This window comes from Puma concolor, chromosome B1 (genome assembly GCF_028749965.1).
Source record: "Puma concolor isolate L17-30 chromosome B1, mPumCon1.1.hap2, whole genome shotgun sequence".
In the NCBI taxonomy this organism is placed as follows: Eukaryota; Metazoa; Chordata; class Mammalia; order Carnivora; family Felidae; genus Puma; species Puma concolor.
This window is the reverse complement of record NC_141670.1, coordinates 178,783,806-178,800,875: the sequence shown is the minus strand read 5'-3', so window position 1 is coordinate 178,800,875 and position 17,070 is coordinate 178,783,806.

The window sequence follows — 17,070 nt, the reverse complement described above, 5'->3', positions numbered from 1 at the left end:
GAATAAACCCTCAATAAGCCTCCATGTAGCATAAACACATCTTCTATTGCAAATGTGTATCTACTATCTGTTATTAATTTAGTTTTATGCTGCTAGGCTGTGAGGAAAACATAGTGGGAAATAAAAGAGGGTGTCTGCTTTCATAGGACTTTCCATATACTAAGGAAACCATATAACTTCAATAAGAATTAGAATTAATTATAATAAAAGTTATTATGAATGTTATGCCAGTTGCTGTGGGAAGACCTTCAAAAGACAGCTACTATTTGTAGCAAGTTATAAATCAGTGATTTTCTAAAAAAACATATTTAAGTCATGACCTGGAAAATGAGTAGTAGTTGGAAATATCATTAAGTTTCAGAGACAGCTGTAGAAAGGATTCATATAGGGCAAGACATTTACTCATCAATGTTATAGAATTATTTTTATGGCTGCCCTGTGGAGAATATATGGTGTAAGGATAAGAGGATAGGCATGATTTCCAGTTGGCAGATCTTTTGCAGGAATATAGGTTAAAAGTGATGATGTCTTGAATTAATTAGCATGGTGTATATAGAGAAAGAAAAAAATGGATGAATTATAGACATAGTTAAGTGGTGGTAAGGTTTGTAAGACTGGTGACTGATAGAATGCGGGAAGCGAGGGAGAAAAGTCACACACTGCTTCTGGTATTCCCTTATATAGAGGAAACAATGGCAAGAATGGATGTGCAGGGGGAGAGGAGGAAAGTAAAAAGCTTTAAAGTGGTAGAGAATTCATATTTGGATGCAAGGAGTTTAAGATGCATTGAAACTGTGGAATTATTTGATAGTTGAGCATTGGGGAGTAGAGCTCAGATGGGGAAGAAATAGACAAAGATAAAGAAAATTCAGAGGTTATATATCAAGCAAGTCAAAGAATAAGAGTGTTTACTGGATGGCTAACCGACACATGAAAAAATGCTCAACATCACTCATAATCCAGGAAATACAAATCAAAACCACAATGAGATATTACCTCACACCTGTCAGAATGGCTAACATTAACAACTCAGACAACAGCAGATGTTGGTGAGGATGCAGAGAAAGAGGATCTCTTTTGCATTGCTGGTGTCAGTACAAACTGGTGCAGCCATTCTGGAAAACAGCATGGAAGTTCCTCAAAAAATTAAAAATAGAACTACCCCACGACCCAGCAGCTGCACTACTAGGAGTTTATCCAAAGGATACAGGTATGCTGTTCCGAAGGGACACATGCACCCCAATGCTTATAGCAGCACTATCAACAATAGCCAAAGTATGAAAAGATCCCAAATGTCCATCGATGGATGAACGGATAAAGAAGACGTGGTATATATATGCAATGGAGTATTACTCGGCAATCAAAAAGAATGAAATCTTGCCATTTGCAACTACATGGATGGAACTAGGGGGTATTATGCTAAGTGAAATTAGTCAGTCAAATAAAGACAAATATCATATGACTTCACTCATATGAGGACTTTAAGACACAGAACAGGTGAACAAAAAGGAAGGGAAGCAAAAGTAATATAAAAACAGGGAGGGGGACAAAACAGAAGAGACTCAAAAATATGGAGATCAAACAGGGTTATGGGAGGGTTTGTGGGAGGGGGGATGGGATAAATGGTAAGGGGCACTAAGGAATCTACTCCTGAAATCATTGTTTCACTATATGCTAATTTAGATGTAAATTTAAAAAAAATAATTAATTAATTAATTAAAAAATTTTTAAAAAATATAACCTGAAAAAAAGAAAGAGTATTTACTAAAAGAGTTGTATCAAAGGCTCTGAATTGATTTTGTCCTGTGGTATAATTAGCATCTGTGTATAGTTATGGCTCTATGTTTCTGAACTAACTTACGTGCAAAGAAGTTGATAAACTATATTTACAGAAAACAATTTTTACGATTAAAATATACACTTTCACATTAAAAAATTTTCAGGAAGATTTCAGTCTCTCATATGATTTAATTTTCTCACTTCAACCAAAATAATATAATTTCCATCATTTTCTTTTCTTTTTAATCTCCAAAATTTTCTTAATTGGACAATTTGTAAACACAGACTCATCCAGCCCATTCACAGATAAGATTAACACTACTTCTTGCACTGGTCGCACCAGTGCAACCCTCTGATTTTCCAACCCAGGTCATCTTCTTCCCTGGCTTACCTCTACTATATTTCTATATATGCAGCCACTTCAACACAAAGGCCTTGAAGTCATTTAGAGCAACAAAGACTTGGGGCACCTGAGTTGCTCGGTTAGTTAAGCATCAAACTCTTGATCTCAGCTCAGGTCATGATTTCATATTTCCTGAGTTCAAGTTCCATATCGGACTTAACGTTGACAGTGGGGAGCCTGCTTGGGATTTCCATTCTCTCCCTCTCTCTCTCTCTGCCCTTCCCGTGTGCTCTCTCTCTCTCTCTCTCTCAAAATAAATAAATAAATTTAAAGAGAAAAGAGTGAAAAAGGCCTAATAAGAAGATATAAAAGGAAGAGATGAGATATGTGTAGTTAATGTAAATACTTTACTGGTGCCTGGGTGGCTCAGTCAGTTGGGCATCTGACTTCAGCTCAGGTCACGATCTCATGGTTTGTGTGTTCAAGCCCCGCGTCGGGCTCTGTGCTGACAGCTCAGAGCCTGGAGCCTGCTTTGGATTCTGTGTCTCCTCTCTCTTTGTCCCTCCCCTGCTCATGCTCACTCTCTCTATATCTCTCAATAATGAATAAATGTTAAAAAAAAATTTAAATAATTCAGTGGGAATATATAATTTTCAATATTTTAAAACTTTGAGAATGTATAAATGTTGGTAAGAAAGGCCTGATAGAAGATGATTAATATGAATTTATCATGATGTCAGGAAGCCTAGCTATGGGATTTTTTCCAGCAGCTCCCAGAAGTCTGCATAAAGGCAAAAAAGAAATCAAATCCTTTGAATGAAAGTTTTGAGTGTGTGTGTGTGTGTGTTATTTCCTAGAAGGTTGTCACAGAAACAGAAAAACAAGGAAATGGAGAAAATTGTCAAAAGAGTCGTGGAAAAGTTGAGCCATGATATGAAGTCACTTGCATCAGACAGAGCTCTTGGTTCAACCATCATAATTGAATCAGACAGTAAATTGATTAAACGATTTTCATACCTCATGGAGTCTCCAAGAGTGCCGGGTTCAGTCTGGGAAGTTACTCACCCAGAAAAAGCACACAGAACAATAGGAGGATTGTTTTAGGGAAGAAACTACTGCCACAACCATTCTGCACCGGGTAGCCCATCAAATCCCTTGGTGCTTTCTTTTTTTAAATTTTTTTTTTTTCAACGTTTATTTATTTTTGGGATAGAGAGAGACAGAGCATGAACAGGGGAGGGGCAGAGAGAGAGGGAGACACAGAATCGGAAACAGGCTCCAGGCTCCGAGCCATCAGCCCAGAGCCTGACGCGGGGCTCGAACTCACGGACCGCGAGATCGTGACCTGGCTGAAGTCGGACGCTTAACCGACTGCGCCACCCAGGCGCCCCTCCCTTGGTGCTTTCATAGGTAAAGCAAAGCATTGGATAGCAAAGCTCCTGACCCTGCCGTCCTCCCAAAGCTGGATACCTCCAATGCCTCCTCAGGAAAGATGAATTCTGTGCACATCTGCTTGCTTCCTCACTTTTCAATCATTGACCTATGTCAATATCTACAATGGCAAGTTTTGGCTTCATAACAGGAGAAGTCTCCCAAGGCCAAGATGGGAATTCACAAATTCTTGATGATCACTGCATGAAAAATGTCTATATTTCTGCTCCTATGTAATTTTTTTAATTTACTCTTATTTCTTCCCCCAAATCAACAGGAAACTTTGCCCTTGGAGTGATGATTTTTTTTTTTCACTTCTCCCAGGAATTGCCATAATGGTATTTGATGCACCCATGTCTAGAAGATGTACTTTGGGCCCCTCATTACTAGAAAGATTCACAGATGCCTCTATGTTGACTCAGCTGGTTAAATACACATTTTCAAACAAAATATTTGCAGCAACTGATGCCAAATTCCTCCTGACATTCACAATAATATTGAACTTGACTCAATCAGACAAGTACAACAATATTTGGAACAAAAGCTTCATCTAGGCTTTATCTGGCTAGAGCATTTAGCACTCTTTTTTAGTTGCAGTTTGAAAAAGACTTTGAGAAAGTATTGGTGATTGAAGTTGTGCAGCCATTTAATTCAAAAGGCATGCAACTACTATTTAAAGCATCTTCTAGCTTAATGTTAAATTGTCCTTAAAATAGTTCTGGTTTAAGCCTGCAAAAAGCTTACAACGTGCTCAGTCTTTGTAGAACATTTTTCTCACAGGTTGAAACTAAATTACTACGACAGTATCTTTAATACTATGTAAATAAAAATTTTTAAATTTCAGAAAATATCTGACAAGTAATTCCTGTATCTCTTTGTTACGTAATTACACTTAAGAACAGAAGTAGGGTTTTTTTTTAAATGACCAAGATTCAGTTTAAACTAATGGTTTTAGGTAAACACACATAGAAACATGTATTTAGAAAAAAAAATAATGAGATGCTAATAAAACCTAATATCCTCCTGTTTGTATAGGTCTACATCAAAGCGTTTGGAGAAAAATGTATCACAGTCTGATATATGCAGGTATCTCTTCAATTTGTACTCTGAATGTCTTTTTTTTTTTCAATCTTTATTTATTTTTGAGACAGAGAGAGACACTGCATGAGCAGGGAAAGGGCAGAGAGACAGGGAGACACAGAATATGAAGCAGGTTCCAGGCTCTGAGCTGTCAGCACAGACCCGGACGCAAGGCTTGAACTCGTCAACTGAGAGATCATGACTTGAGCCGAGGTCAGATGCTCAACCGACTGAGCCACCCAGGTGCCCCTGAATGTCTTGATTATGCTTGTTTTTATATTTGTGCTTTGTAGTCCCTATGAGCTGAGACTTCGTAAGGTTTTTATAAATGTAAAAAGGAGAGAGACATTAAGAACAGAACAGAGGCACAAGGAGTAATGTAAGCAGTCTGGGAACAAATACGTATTTTCTCCTGGTCATCCTCAGGAGAGTTCAGTTTGCTAATCATGCAATGGCAAATGCCAATATCACTGTCCTTATGTTACTGGAATAAACAAATGTTGCTTCAAAAGAAATCCTGTGGCACATATTACCGTATTTATACACCCAAATTGAAATCGATACTCAATACATAAATGCAGTTTGATTTTGGGGAACAAGCTGTAATCATTGACTGAATTTATAGCTTAAAGAATGTGATTAGAGTGATGAGAAAATGGAAAATATACAAAGAAACAGGGTTTTTAGAATAGAGTTACTAAATTAAAAAAAAAAAAAAAAGGGAAATCATCATGGTTCTTCGTGTGAAATGGAGGGAACAAAGTCGAACTTCTGATCGAACCATGGTTGTGTCATGTTCTGGTTGTATGGCCTTGGTTGTGTTACTCTATTTTTCTAAACATCTTATTCCTCCTATATAAAATGTGAGTATTAATACAATCTCAGATGGTTCTAAGGACTAAGTTAACAAACAAACAACCTGTAGACAACATCTGATGTATGAAATGATAATTTAAAGGTGTTTTTCTTTATTCCCTTGGCATCTAACTCATCTAATTGGTAGACCTAATGATCTCCATGATCTCAGGGTGGGATGCTACAGGAAAAAGGAAAAGAAAAAGATGTTTATACTACAAACAGACATGCCCTTAAGAAAGTTAGGGCAAAAGTAATAGACTTCATCCATGCATTCTTTAGCTTAATAAATATTTATTTACTACCTATTATGCTTCAGATTTTGTTTTCATCATTTAAGACATATCAGTGAAAAGGCAGCAGAGATATCTGTCCTATGGAGCTTTTATTACAGAGATAATAAATAAAAAAAGTATCAGCAAATATAGTAAATAAGTAAATTATATTTTAAAAAATGAAGAAGTGAAGCAGCTCCTGGATGGCTCGGTTGCTTAAGTGCCCGACTTCTGCTCAGATCATGGTCTAACAGTTGGTGAGTTTGAGCCCCATGTCTCGCTCTGGGCTGACAGTTCAGAGCTTGGAAACTGCTTTGGACTCTGTGTCTCCCTCTTGGTCTGCCCCTCCCCTGCTTGTACTGTGCTTTTCTCTCTCCCTTTCTCTCTCTCTCTCTCTCTCTCAAAAAAAAAAAATAAATAAATAAACATTAAAAAAATTTTAATGAAGAAATGAGCAGACTAATAGGGGACTTAAAGTGTTCCAGTTGGGAGGGAAATCTGTAATACTAAATAGACTAGGAAGAAGTAGACCTAATAAGAAAGGTAAGATTTGAGCCAAGATTCGAAGAAGTGATGGAATCAGTCAAGTGTATATCTAGGGATGGAGTAGTCCAGTCAGAGGAAATATCTAGAAAAATACACTAAGGTGGGAATATTCTCAGTATATTTTAGTTGCAGAGAGGAAGCTGGTGTAGCTGCAAATGAACAAGCAATGAGTGAGACTTCTGTGACAAAGTCAGAGGTAATGGAGTCACCACCTGCCAGGAATATCAGGGATTGTAGAAGGACCTTGCAGACCATTTCAATTCCTTTACCATTGTATTTGTGGAATGAGGAGCCATTGTGAGAAGCTTGACAAAGAGTAACATGATCCACTTACTCTGGTTAAAGAATAGACTATAGAAGTCCAGGTATGGAAGCAGGATAATCTATTACAAGATTGCGTTAATCCAAGAGAGAAATAGGGTGGCTTGGCCCAGAGTGGTAGTACTATAGTGATGACAAGTGACAGTATCTTGGATGTATTTTGGACTTTGAGCAAATAAGACTTGTAATATATCCAACATAGGATATAAGAAAAAGAAAAATCAAGAATGACTTTAAAATATCCCCCCTAAATATTGTTTTTTTTTTTTCAAAGAAGCAGGAAAAAATGGTTGTTAACCAACTGAAGAAAAGTTATTGATGGGACTAGTTTCAGGAGAAAGAGCAACAATTTTATCTTGGCCATGTTAAGTTTGAGATATACATTAGATATCCAAGTAGAAATGTCAAGAGTGATGGAATATCAGGATATGGAACTGTACTTGAGAAAATAAATCAGAGTTATAAATATATAGATGGTATTTAAAGCTGTGAAGCTTGATTATGTCACCCAAGAATTACTGCTCTGATATTCAGTTATTAAAAAGAAGGGACATATCATAGATTATATCATGGTTCCATGGTATGAGATCTAATGCCTAACTACAGGGTTGGGTTTGAGAAAGAATTATGGATAACTAGGCACAAAAAAAGTGTTTGTAGATATATGCACAGATAGGTGTTAGACACTATGATAGGAGTCTATGGAATTGTTTCCAATCACTCCAGTGAAGTACAAGTAAGGGCATCCGCTGAAGATGAGTGTGAAATGATATACTAAGTAACTGACTAGAAAGAAAAAGAGGTGAAATAGCGAGTCTTGATAGTGGGACAGCAAATGAATGAACAGAACATACCTTGAAAGCCATGAAGTGTTAAGAAGCCACAGACATATTAACTGAGATTCAGTCCCTGTGGTTGTGTGTTTTCCCTATAACCATGTGAAGCTGCACAAGAGCCAACACAAAATAGAAGGAGTGTAGGATTTCATCACGGTTTTGGTTTAGCCAAGTGTGTAAGACAAATGAGTCAAGGTAGACTTGGTGAGGGATTAAACAAAAGACAGATTGTAAGAATTGACTGTGGAATTACACTGGATAAAGAGCAGATGGGGACATCAAGGGGCGAGAGACAGTAATTTGGAAGACAGTTCACCCATAGGTCACATACATCTATATATATTTTTCTTTTTCTCTATCTCCATTTTTATTTCTATATCCAGATCAACTATATACACCCCATAGGAGTGGATGATGTGAGGAGAAGGGAAAAAAATAAGGGACCCTATTGCAGGTCAATCACATACCCTGGGTTTTCCACAATGGTTGAGCCAATTATTGGTAACAAGAAAGCAGGGCACAGCAGGGGCAGGAAATAAGTATATTCCTTATAGATTTAAGGGATCCAAAACAAACAAACACAAAACAAAACAAAACAAAACAAAACAAAACAAAACAAAACAAAACACATATTTTCCCTGTACTAGATGCCTTTGGAAAATTAGAGTGAAAAACTCTCTTGATCATCTAGGCAGACAAGTCTTAGAAACTTCACCAAGTTTTCTCTTACCAATGGTGGCAGAGGGGTAGTAGCAAAATAAATTTCAGGGCACCTGAGAGAAGCTTTATAATTGTCATTAAAAGTACTAGAATTAAAGGAGCCTTAAGGAAAAGAATTGGGGATTGACACAGGACAGCAGGGTCTGAGGAGAGAAAACTTAAGCGAGAACAGACATCTTTGAATGGACAAAGCTCTACCACATTTCATTACCTTGGTCTTCCTGAATTTTGTTGAGACTCGTTTTATGGCCTAATATGTGATCTATTCTGGAAAATATTTCATGTGCTTCTGAAAAGAATAAGTATGATGCTATTTTAGAATGGAATATTCTGAATATACCGGTTAAACCCATCTAGTCCAATGAGTCATCAAAAGCCACTGTTTCCTTGTTGATTTTCTGTTTGGATGATGTGTCCATTGATGTAAGTGGGGTGTTAACATCCCCTACTATTATCACATTATTATCAATGAGTTCCTTTATGTTTCTTATTAACTGCTTTAAGTACTGAAGTGCTCCCATTTTGGATGCATAAATATTTATAATTGTTGTATCTTATTGTTGGATTGTCTTTTTAATGATTATATAATGTCCTTCCTTGTCTCTTGTTACAGTCTTTGTTTTACAGTCTATTTTGTCTAATAAAAATAAGTATTGCTACCTGGCTTTCTTTTCACATTCATTTGCATCGTAAATGCTTCTCCAACATTTCAATCTGCATATGTCTTTAGGTTTGAAATGAATCTCTTTGTCTGACGTGTGTGTGTGTGTGTGTGTGTGTGTGTGTGTGTGTGTGTGTCTGTGTGTGTGTGTGTGTGTGTGTGTGTGTGCGGTTATCTTTCCCTCTTTCTGGCAAGAGTCACTTTGGAGTGGTGCTGGGCACTGTAGGAGCTGACTGCACCCTCCCAGGCCTAAAACATCACCCTATATGCACCCTGGCCAAGAGCATATTGGAGAGGGCAGATGTGGTGAAGCACATCATAGAGGAGTAGTGCAGAGGTTCTAGCAAGCTTTGAGTGCTGAGGGGAGGGACACTACAGCACCTGGGCTGAGTCAGGCTGTCCAGAGGGGTGGATTGGCAGGAGTACAGTGTGAGGGAGTGGGGCAGCAATGCATGTAAGTTAGGTAGCAAGTTACACGGGTGGCTGTGTGCTTATGCTAGAGAAATGGCATCTGCCAGCTTATGCTAGAGAAACAGTTATGCAGAGAAATGGCACATGCAAGTTCCTTTGTTCCTGGAGGAGTTCCCCAATCATCTGTCCAAATAACTCTCCCTCCCATATGCCCTCGGCACCTTTCAAACTGCTGCTTCTATGTTGTATCTCCATGGGCTGTTTGTTATGCTGTCTCTTTAAGGGCAGGGACTCAATTTCTTCTTTGCCCCCCAACTCTCTGAGAACTGATTTTTCCAAATTCCTATTTTAAGTCTTGCTGGTTGTAAGAACTCAATACATTCAGCCCTTCTGGTTTTCAATGCCAATGTTATGGGGATTCATCTTTTGTGCAGGCTCCCTGGTGTAGAGGGTCTCTTTCCTGCCTCTCTCCATGTTTATGGCCTCCCTTCCCCACACGGATAGTCTTACTACTCTTTTTCGGTCCTGACCACATTTCTGCCCTTTCCACTCTCTTCAGTGTGGTCATCAATCTCTTTTCTATGTTTAGTTGTGGGGTTTATTCTGCCAGTCTTCGGGTCATTTTCTGGGTTATTTACGCTAATGTGAACATTGTCTAGTTATGTCCATGGGATGAAGAGTCCTCTGCTCAACCATCTTCCCCTGAAGTCTTCTGGTTACTGCAGTGACAATGGTAAATCAACTTCCTCCCCTTCTGTTTTTAAACAGATGTATCCTCTTATAGAAAATAAATGAACTGGACCTCAATCCCCAATTATGAATTGTTGGTCAAATACATTGGATTTATTTGACATGTTGTATTTTATTATTATGTGAAATTATTAGGAAAAAATCATTGAAAATAAAGTGTTCCTTCTATATAAGGAAAATGTGATTTCAATGACAATACTTTCAGTGCATTTGAATTTAATGAAAACATATTCATTAATTTTGATTGCTATTACTTAAATTGTCTAACATCATTTTCCTGTAGCAGAATCAAGTTGGTAATTTCAAACTAAAAATGGCATACAACACTGATCTGAGGTTAGAAATATTGCTCAATCAATTTCTTCCTATGCTTTCAAAAGTCAGTGAGCTCTACCAACTTAATAGTATTCTTTCTAAATCAGATAAGAAGAATGGATTTTTTTTCCCAATGTGTGAACCAAATGAGGGAATAAAGACTTAGTCATAGATTTTTCTGTAGTGATACAAATTTATGAATTAATGGACAACACTTCCAAATGATTTCATTGCCTAAGGCAGTTTCACCCAAGTAGCTCTATAGTAATAATGCAATTGTAAATGTTTTGTCATCATCTTACATTACTTAGGAAGATATATTTGAGAGATTTATCTTTGAATACCCATTATCTAAGAATATGTGCCTGTAATTTGCTTTTTAATGCATTCCTAACATTTCCTCTTCAGGCTCTGCTTAGTATTGTAGGAACAACATTGTCCAAGTGCCTTTGCCTCTGGCCAAAGATTGGAGTCAGAGTCAGAATATAGCTCAAATGTAGTAAAGACATAAGATAATTTCTATGCTCTCTGTTTCCAGTGGCTTCACTGGCACCATCTCCTTCTCTTCATTATTCTCTTACAAAATACACCATCCTTTTGTGTCAGCTCTTTCTAAGGTTTAGTCCTTGCTATAGAGTACCAGCTTCAAGGCTCTGATAACATCATTTCTCTCATGTGTCCCTACAGTTTTAGGAACGGTAGTGTTTCCTGCTGTTTCTAATCCCTGAGTACTTTCTCATAAATTGTCTTCCTTTGGTCTCCAATCACCCATGTAACCAATTCCTTGTGTTAAATTTTCTCTGATTAAACACTTAGATGGTTTTAAATTTCCCTGCATACAAACAGATCATTGTTTCTTTTTCAGGCATAAAGGGATAAAGACTAGAGGAACTCTGAGATGATTCTTCTTATGAGAGTGAATCTCTTTAACAAAACAGAACTTCCAGCACAACCCTCTAAAAAAAAAGGAAATTGTTCTTAGGAAATTAAAATGTTTATTCTTTGTATTACATATTAAGAAATCTACAAAGGAAATCTCATTACTATGCCCCTGGATGACACTTGAGTACTTTTTTTTCTAAGTGTTTAAAGTCAATTAGTGCCATTAACTAATATATTTCTGGTGCCGTCTATATACTACATAAGCACCATTTTATCTACCCAGAGTCTAAAGATATTTTATACACAATCACTGCCCTCAAAGATGTGATGAAATAGAAATAGAAATAAATAGAAAATTAGAAAAACAGGGGCGCCTGGGTGGCTCAGTCGGTTAAGCGTCCGACTTCAGCCCCGGTCACGATCTCGCGGTCCGTGAGTTCGAGCCCCATGTCGGGCTCTGGGCTGATGGCTCAGAGGCTGGAGACTGCTTCCGATTCTGTGTCTCCCTCTCTCTCTGCCCCTTCCCCGTTCATGCTCTGTCTCTCTCTGTCTCAAAAATAAATAAACGTTAAAAAAAATTTAAAAAAAAAAGAAAATTAGAAAAACAAAATAATAGTCGTAACGTTGATATGTATATGATGATATAAGAACATAGAAGAATGAAACCTAGGCAGAACAGGCTTATGGAAAATCTCATAAAAGAGTTAAATATAATTTTAAATATAATGTGATATATTGATAATTTAAATATCTTTACTTGTGAAATCCCTAGAACACATTCCTTTTTTTTAAATTTTTTAAAATTTATTTATTTATTTTTGAAAGAGAGAGAGCGAGCATGAGCAGGGGAGAGGCAGAGAGAGGAACAGAGAGAGAATCCCAAGCAGGCTCTGCACTGTCAATGTGGAGCTCGATGAAGGGCTTAAATTAACAAACTGTGAAATTATGACCTGAGCTGAAATCAAGATTTGGATGTTTAAGCGACTTAGCCACCCAGGCACCCCACATTCCTTTTGTAATACATATATTTCTATGGAACCCTATAATGATTCATATGCCTATTTACCATAGTAACAACCCGAGACCTAGCCCAGACCCTCACTGGCACACTGTCCTGTACATCCAATAATATGATACAAATCCCTACATTTTTCTCTTCTAAAATTCCTTTCTCAACACATTTTTTCACATATTCAGTTTTTAATATGTTCCTCTCATCTTTACCTTCTATTGTAACTTACTGGCTTTTTTCTAATGACAGATTTACCTGAAACCATTCATGTAAAGCCCGCACTATTGTACCTTGGGGCCTTGGGTTTGGGCAGATCATCTTCTTGTGCATCACTATAGTTTTTAAATAATTTTTTCTCTTGTCTCCATAAGAATTTTCTTTTCTTGCTTATCTTCATGACATTTTTCTACTATTTCCCCATAAACTTCATTAAAGTTATCTTCAATGGCTTTTCCTGTTTCTAGATTTCTAAACTCAATGATCAATTATCTTTTCATAGTTTTTTTTAAACACAGATATATTTGGGAAAATTGACAACATTCTCTCTCTCTCTTTTTTGGACTTCTTTTACTCTACATCTCATATTTTTTTTCCTACCTCATTGACAGCTTCTGATCTTTCTCTTTTATTAGCTCCTCTTTCTCTCCTGACCTATTAACTTAGGCTGCACCTTGGGCTTTCTCTAATTATTTATCTATAAGCAATCCAATGAGCATTCATTCAGTCTCCTGATTCTTAAAACAAGTATAACCTATACTTCTATTCTGATTCTTCTACACTGACTTTTCTATAAAATTCCAGATATACAAATTCAAATATGCACTTTCTACAAAATTCCAGATATGCATATTCAAATGCCCACTTGATGTCTTATCTTAGAAGTTTAGCAAGCATCCCAAACTTAACATGGACCCCAAAGGCTTATTGGTTACTTTCCAAAATCTATCCCTTCCCAGTCTAAGAATGCTCTCTTTGGGAAACTCCATGATAAGTCATACAGTTTTTCAAGCCATCCATTTATGTTTAGTCTTAGGCAATTATTTTTATAATTCTTATATCATTCCATTAGCAGTTTATTTTATCTCTAACCCCAAACATATCTGGAATTCATCCAGTAAGACCTATTACCTCAACTATCCCTGATCATCTCTCATTTCTCACCTGGCCATATGCTTCATGCTTCTAGTTTTGATCCTTTACAACTTATTCTTCAAAATAAAGCTAGAGTGGTCTTTTATATTTATTAATTTTTTAATGTTCTTTTTGTTTTTGAGAGAGAGAAAGAGACAGAGACAGAGTATGAATGGGGGGAGGGCAGAGAGAGAGGGAGACACAGAATCTGAAGCAGGCTCCAGGCTCTGATCTGTCAGCACAGAGCCCAATGTGGGGCTTGTTTCTACAAACCGGGAGATCATGACTTAAATCGAAGTCAGACACTTAACCAACTGAGCCACCCAGGTGCTCTGGTAGTTCTATTTTTTTTTTTTTTTTATTGAAGTATAACTAACCTATAATGTTATATTTGTTTCATATGTACAATATAATGATTCAGCAATTCTGTACATTACTAAGTGCTCATCAAGATAAGTGTACTCTTGATCTCTTTTATTTCCAAGGTGATGATCTTTCTCTTTCAACCCTGCCCTAGTTCTTGGTTTTCTTGCAAATCTTACTTTTTGTCTTTATTTTTCAGAGAGAGAGAGAGGGAGGGAGAGAGAAAGAGAGAGAATAAGCAGGGGAGGGCAGAGAGAGAGGGAGATACAGAATCCAAAGCAGGCTCCTGGTTCTGAGCTGTCAGCACAGAGCCCAAGGCAGGGCCTGAACTCATGAACCGTTAGATAATGGCCTGAGCCAAAGTCGGATGTTTAACCAACTCAGCCACCCATGTGGCCTTGGAGTGGTCTTTAAAAAACAATGACAATCGTGATACTTACAATGAACCCACACATACATAGTGACTTGACTTAGCTACAATTCCTTTATCTGGATTCTTTTCCCTCATATTGTAGGGCAGGAATACACATTACTTTTTCAGGGAATTCTAGGATAGCTATCTTAAACTCCATAAACTAGGTTAGGTCGTATTGGTGAGTATCTCAGCATTCTGTATTTTCATCATAACTCATCACTGTTATCATTATGAACACATATGTCTTAGTCAGCTCAGGCTGTCATAAAAAATACCATACACTGTATCTTAAAAGAAATTTCTCACAGTTCTGGAGGTGAAGAAGCCCAACATCAAGGTGAGGCCAATTTGGTTCCCAGTGAAGGCTCTCTTCCTGATTTGCATACTGCTCCCTTCTCACTGTGTGCTTACATGACCTTTTCTTTGTGTGAGCATGTAAGACAAAGAGAGAGACAGACAGAGAGAGTTTGAGAGAGAAAGAGTGAAAGCTCTCTGTTGTCTCTTCTTGTGAGAGAACTAGTCCCATGAAAGGCCCCAACTGTCATGACTGAATCTAACCCTAATTACTTCCCAAGAACCTCATGTCCCAATATCATCACATGGGGAATTAGGGCTTCACAGTGTGAACTTTTGAGGGAGACACAAATATTTGCTCTATAAAACATATTATACATTATATAAATATTAAATGCATAAATATACATATATATTATTTATATTTTAATCTTTCCCTTTATAGTATAAGTTACATGACAGCAAACAACATTTCTATCTCTTTTGCATGTATATTTGGTGGTGTATAAATGTCTGTTGAGTAAATGAAAAACTTAGTGGGCAACGGAAATAAAATTTGGACCTAGAAATATAAATTGATGGGGTGCCTGTATGGCTCAGTTGGTCAAGCATCTGACTTCTGCTCAGGTGATGATCTCGCGGTTTGTGAGTTTGAGCCCTGCATTGGGCTCTGTGCTGACAGCTTGGAGCCTGGAACCTGCTTCGGATTCTGTGTGTGTCTCTTTCTGCCCCTCCTGTGGTCACGTTCTCTCTCTCTCTCTCTCTCTCACTCAAAAATAAATAAAAAATTAAAAAAATTAAAAAAAAGAAATATAAATTGAAGCACAGATGAAGTTTGATGTTGTCATGATGTTGCCAAAACAATAGTTTAAGAGAAGAGGAAAATGTTGTGAAGTATTTTGCAGTGTTTCAAAAATAAGGCCATGGGTTTGAAGACTTAATGGTAGACTTGGTTTTGGTTACAAAGAGTCGCAAACTATATAATTAGTATTTATGTTTTTTTTTTTATTTTTCTACTTTATAAGCCTTTTGTCCTATTGAATTAAGAACTAATAATTACTTACTGAATAGGAAGAAAACCCAAGAATTTTTGGTGTTTTAGTATTGTCTTAACTTATTTTAGTCTCTTATAAGTTAAAAGATGATGCTTATTATGAATCTTAAGGTGAGGTGCAGAAAGCAAGAATAAAATGGAAACCACAACAAAGTGAATGATGTCAGTAAACCTCTAAGTTAAGGCTTAGATTTCAGGCATTCTGACAGGTTTTCCAAGACAAAACATAAATATGTTCTGTTTTCAACTCAAGTTGGGAGTGCGACTTTTGAATCTCTCTCCTGATTTCTCTTTGTTTTTTTGGAACCTGAGACCCAGAATAGAAATATGCCCTAAAGACCTTTCCAAGACTAGGAGTTACTCATCTCTAATGCTAACTGCTGTTAAGTGTGAACTGGTCAGCAAGGACAAATACACATATATGACATACGAAATAATATCATTTTTCAAAAGTATGTATTTTATGTGAGCTAGCTATATTTCATAAACATCTGCCAGTAAGATATTAAACAAGCAGTTAGAGGAATGACATTCACAAAACTTACTGGTAAAAATAGTGAATGCATCTAACTAATAACCAGTGAGATTTACTGCTTTTGCCAAAGTCCTGTGGGTGGGGAAAATATTGGTCAGTGTGTTTTTTTTAAATAAAAAATGTAACTTTATTCAGGTGTCAGAATAGTTCTGTAAAATATATTCAATGGAGGGTTATCTTCTCCTGCCTTTCCATGAAAACATGCAGGTCCTCTGTCTTTTCAGCTTACTCTTACATAGTACCATTCTTGCAGTCATTCTAAAAACTAATATAGTCATGATTCAGGTAATAAATTCCCAGTACAATAATATATAACAGAAGACATAACTAAATATAACAAAACATCCCTCCTCCTCTCCCCAGCCCAGGTCTGTGTGTGAAAGGAAGCTTAAACTTTTCCCACTTCTTCTCATTTCCATTACTATCTACACATTTTTTTTACTTTATTTTTAAAACAGTTTTAGGCTTATACCAAAATTGAGAGGAGAGTATAGATATTTCTCATATACCACATGACCCTACACAGGCATAGCCTTCCCCATTATTACATCCCTCTCCATAGGGGCACAATTGTTTCAATTGGTGAACCTTCACTGACACATCATAATCTTCCAAATTCCATAATTTGCATTACAATTCTCTCCTGGTGTTGTATATTGTATGGATTTGGATGAATCTATAATGACATATCCATCATTATACTATCATGCAAAGTATTTTCACTGTCCTAAACTCCTCTGTGCTCAACCTAATCATCCCTCTGCTCTCCATCTTTCTATTCCTGGCAACCACTGATCTTTTTACTCTCTTCATAGTTTTGCCTTTTCCCAAATGTCATATATTTGGAAACATACAGTATGTAGCCTTTTCAGATTGGTGTCTTTTACTCAGTAATATGTTTAAGTTTCCTCCATTGCTTTTCATGGCCTAATAGCTCAGGGTTTTTTGTTTTGTTTGTTTTGTTTTGTTTTTTGTTTTGTTTTTTGTTTTTTTTTACCACAGAGTGATATTCCATTATCTAAATGTATCACAATTTACGTGTCCATTTACCTACTGAAGGA